Source organism: Aptenodytes forsteri, unplaced genomic scaffold, assembly GCF_000699145.1.
Source record: "Aptenodytes forsteri isolate BGI_AS27 unplaced genomic scaffold, ASM69914v1 Scaffold155, whole genome shotgun sequence".
NCBI classification, from domain to species: domain Eukaryota; kingdom Metazoa; phylum Chordata; class Aves; order Sphenisciformes; family Spheniscidae; genus Aptenodytes; species Aptenodytes forsteri.
In genome coordinates this window covers 3,348,307-3,353,139 of record NW_008794446.1, presented here as the reverse complement: position 1 = coordinate 3,353,139, position 4,833 = coordinate 3,348,307, and the positions used below count along the sequence as shown (strand labels likewise).

Below are 4,833 nucleotides of genomic sequence, written 5' to 3'. Positions count from 1 at the left end.
CCCACCCCCCCGCGGGGGGGGAGTGTGAGCGAGCGGCTGTGTGGTGCTCAGTTGCCGGCTGAGGTAAAACCATGACAGATGTGTTATTTGAAATTCTGAATTCATTCTTCATTTTGAACAGTGGCTCAATGATTAATAGTTATTTTCTAAATTGTACCCATAACAAAACCAATCAAAGCATACTATGCATTATGACTATCAGAAAAGAAAGCCAGTGATTAAAGTAAGATGAGTGTTACAAAAAAATACAGGAGCTAAAGCCACCATTTTTTTCAGTACCTTCAACTTAACCTTGTGGGAAAATATATTTTTGCCTATTGATTACTTCTGTATACTGGCTGGGAAGCCAGACAACTAAGTACCATGGCAACTGGGCTCTTTCTGTCTTGGAAGGTATGACCAGAAGCAGAAGCTAGCAGAGGACTTACTCTAATGAGAGCACAACCCACCTGCATGCATCATACAACGTGCTGAATGACTCTCATCCTTTTAAGTGGCAAGATGGTAGTTTAGTGTGCTACAATGTATCATATGATCTCAGTCATGCCACGAGGAAATTACTGCTAACTAACCGAATTATTGACCATATTTATGCCAACAGCCTGGTTATTTTTGGAGATGTCTATGGAGAAATGCTCCTGCCTGTGAGATCCCAGGAAGTCAGCCCACACCAGCATAGCTGCAAGAGAAACACAGTGCAACACAATGCAAGAGCAGTTTGTGGTCTTGCCCTTTAAAGTTAAGTTTGGAAGGCCAAGATTTAAAAAAAACAACCAATGGTTCTTGGGTTCCTCCATTTTTCAATGCCCAAATTGAGGTATTTCAAAAGAACTGAGAACACAACTCTGCAAATAAGGCCCTTTGGAAAATGCTTTACAATACCAATATGACAATAGATGTCTTAAATCTTAGCCTAGTTCATTAAAACATGCAAGAGAGAAGATCACTGTGCTGTCCTATTTTTGGTGTTGTTCTTTTTTTAAAGGGAGGCTTCCATGTCAACATGGATCTTCTCTTTCTGAACATGTTCATAATGAGAAATGCTCTTCAAGAAATAGTTAATTAGCCTATAAGAAATCAAAGCTCTGACGATAGAGCTCATCACTAAGAAACAGGGAGGGCTGAAGAGCTGAAATAGCAAAGAAATATAAAGAAGAGTAATTTAAGGTAATTCAAGTAAGTTTTCGGTGCAAGAAAAAAACACACTGGAGCACAATAAGAGATATCTTGAATGGTAGGGGAGAGCTGGGTCTTCCAATCCCTCCTTGCTCCATTGCTCTTTTTGTCCCTGCCAACATTAAATTAGTTAGCAAGGACATAGGCAAAGAAATAATGAAAGTACTCATAATTTGCTGGAGACAAGAAGGGTGTGGTGAAAGCCCCCAGCAAAGGATAGACTTGAAACACATGAGTCAAAAAGCTTAGATGCAGGAAAACCAAAGGAAATCTGAGTGCTGCTGCCTATTTGCTCCCACTCCAAATGAAAGAGGCAGATGGCTAGGAAGAAGAAAGACAAAATCTTACTACATTGCTGGTATCATTCCAATACAAATAGATAAGGTATCCATAAAGCAGATTTCTATCAACCTCTCAGTGCTTGGAAAAGAGGAAATTATGACGACAGTGAGTGTTAAAATGGGATTTTTGGAAGGAAATAACACTGTAAATTAGACACAGTCAAAGCTGTAACTAGAGCTGAGCTGTATCAAAATGAAACTGTTTTCCTTTTCAAACAAATCCTAACTAGGTGCTTAGATGGATGCAGAGGGATAACACAGGAAGAATGAGTTCTTTAAATCCAATGTTTTCAGTTTTTAATTTCTGTTACCATTCCAAGACTATATACAACATTTCTTACATTAGATTTTATTATTCTTTCTGCACCATTAGCAAAACTGCCAGCCAACTTCCAATTATATTTTGTCCTGATGAAGATATGTACAGAAATGATAAAATGTCAGGTGTTAGACTGTAATTGCTACACTGACAGAAAGTCTTATTTTCATTTGGCAATTGAAATCAGTTTTTAAAAAAATCTAGTTATTATTAAACATTTAATACTCCAATAGCACCCAGAAAATAGCCAGAGTGAAACCTCTCTATTTCAGTCAGCATATATGCAGTAAATTACAGTCCCTGCACTGACAGAGAAGGGATGTAGAAATAAATCACTTTGAGCAGCTTGATAAATACTTCAGCTTTTTAATGTATTGGAGTATTTTGCATTTCTGGAGTTATTTCTAACTGTGATAGGAAGTGACGGTCATGCCCTGTATCTGTTACTGTGAATTTAATGCAGCTGTATATAGCTGCCTGCCCAAACACAGACTTGGTCTGTACTTAGAGGGACTGTGGTGTGACTTTACCTGCAGCCTCACATGTGTTAAACGTAATTAGACATATTCAAGGCCTATGAATCTTTCCCATGTCAATGGACAATTTATAGTCATCACAGAAGAAAGCCCATAAATCCTGGAAGCTCACATTTAAGTCATCAGGGGAACTTAACTACATCCTTGCATACTAAGCATAACAAGAAAGCTCTTGTGAAGAAAAGGAGAAAAAAGTGCAGTTCAGATAAGAAGGCTGTGATTGAAATGACAAAAGAAAAAAATTGCTGAGGTTCTTTTAAGACAGTTTACAGGTTTTATTTTACTTGAAAGTGACAGCCACTTAGGATGAAAGCCATTTTCCTGCACGTTTTGCTATCCAGATCTGGATATCTGGTACACGTATCAGGCAAAAGACTGTCTGAAGCCATTTTCTATAGTGGAGAGAAAAACCAGTGAAACATTACAGGAGCAGCTCAAGGCACATCATCAGTTCTAGGGCATCAGCTCTATAACATGGCAGACCTTTACCGATTCCTGTAGAAGACAATATATATAGATGCCTTCAGAACCTATGAACAAAGCAGAAACAATACTGCGCAGTGCAAAAGGCACCACAGGGAAGAGCATATAGAGTTTTGAAAGCTACAGACTTCTGACACCTGCAGTCAGCAGTGTGCTGGGAAAATACTGCAGCTTTCCTTGCCAGGAAAGCCACAGAAGCTGAAATCTCTCAAGCTGAATTAACACACAACTCCATGAACATTAGTAAGTAGCTGACACACATAAATATATGTCTTAAGACCTCTTTGCCTATTAAGAAGTATACTGCAAGATGCATCTAACAAGATGCCTTCTCTTTCTCTCTCAGAAACATTTGCCATGACAGTTCCCAATCAAAACTTGTACTGAATCTTGATTACAGTAATTCAGAGTCAGATTTAAGCTGACTTTCATTAAAGCCTTTGAAAGATTTCAGTGTTACATCCACAATCACTGAGAATCAGCAGGGACTTTAGGTACAGACCCCTTACGGACATGGATATTTCAATTTACTCTTTGAAGTAAAAATCTCTTCTTCATGAGTGTTAAATGAGAGTGGTAGGTGGGCTGTTAGCAAACTGCCTAAATTGCACAATAATCAAATAAGCCAGTAAAAAGATGACAAGGGTGAGATGGCTGTGAAGGAATGCAGACAGCTATCTGTCAATCTCACAGTCATCCTCAGCTTGCTTTATACCCAATGGAGAGAAACAGGTACCTCCTAGGGTGTGAGTCATCTCATGCTAAAACACCCAGCCCAAGATCAATCACACCTTCAAAGAGCCTTTCTGTATTCATTGACTATACACGCCACTGGTTTAGATGTAGATGTCTAACAACCCTGGTCATTAACAGTTAAGTTGAATAACTAACTTCTATGAAATAGGCAATAATGGTGTTGTCTTTGCACACGCAAGCTACACACAGGAAACAGGTGCAGAATGTACCTGGAGCAGCAAGTCTTTTACTGTCATGCCATCAAAATGAAGGTTTTTATTAAATATGTATTTTCCTTCCATCGGCAAATAAGTCACCACTTCACAATGTGGCCTGGGCTTTGGGCCCAGTCTTGCAGAAGATTCTCAGGGATATCAGCAAGAACTTAAGGTACATAAAGAATCCAGGTTTTCATTAATTAAAAAAAAATAAATCAGAGCAGTGAAACAAAGCCAGTACCATTCTGCTTTTTACCTGAACACCTATAGTATCAGGATCGTGTGCCAGGTAAAAAAAATTGGTGCATGCAGAGGAAAACTGATATATTACACTGACACACTACTGTTCAGGAGACTTAGTAAAAGGACATTTGCTTACACATTGGTGCAAATATGTCCAAGCTCCTTTTTGTGCCATTTTGAACGCAGAAGCTGCCCAACCATTTTGACTCTGTTAATATTGGCTTCCCCCTTTCCATTAGTGAATAAACATTTTATAAACTCCACAACTGCAGGACTAGTTTGAAAAGAAGGGATATTCCATACCATGTAATGTCATCTTCAGCAATAAAACTGGGGGAGTGGAGTTTGTCAGGGCTGCCATTGCTTGGGGATTGGCATCGGTCGGCTGGTGGTGCACAACTGGTTTTTTTGCATCATTTGCTTTTCTTGGGTTTCTGTTTCCTTTTCCCTTTTTTTTTTTATTAAACTGTCTTTAACTCAACCCACAAATTTTCTCACTTTTACCCTTCCGATTCTCTCCCCCATCCCACTGGGAGGGGAGTGAGCGAGCAGCTCTGCAGTGTTTAGCTGCCTTACTGCGGTTAAACCATGACACCCAGTCCTCTTTTCCATGCCTGTTCAGTACCAGCCTCATTTTGGCTAAAATTATTTATCCAACTTCTTCAGGCTTTGGAGCACAATGGCTCCAACAGCCCTTTGGCCAGCTGTTCCCATTGCCCTCCATGCCCTGTGCCCCACGCTGTCTCACCAGTCCCAGCCGTGTTCCCAGCACAGCCGAGCCG

The 4,833-nt window shown here is 39.9% G+C and overlaps 1 protein-coding gene across 1 annotated transcript in view; it reads right to left on the bottom strand.

The window, feature by feature from the left end:
* The window catches only part of LOC103907936 (coiled-coil domain-containing protein 169-like), a 36,915-nt gene that overhangs the window by 28,042 nt on the left and 4,040 nt on the right, over positions 1-4,833 (bottom strand). The window lies entirely within an intron of this gene.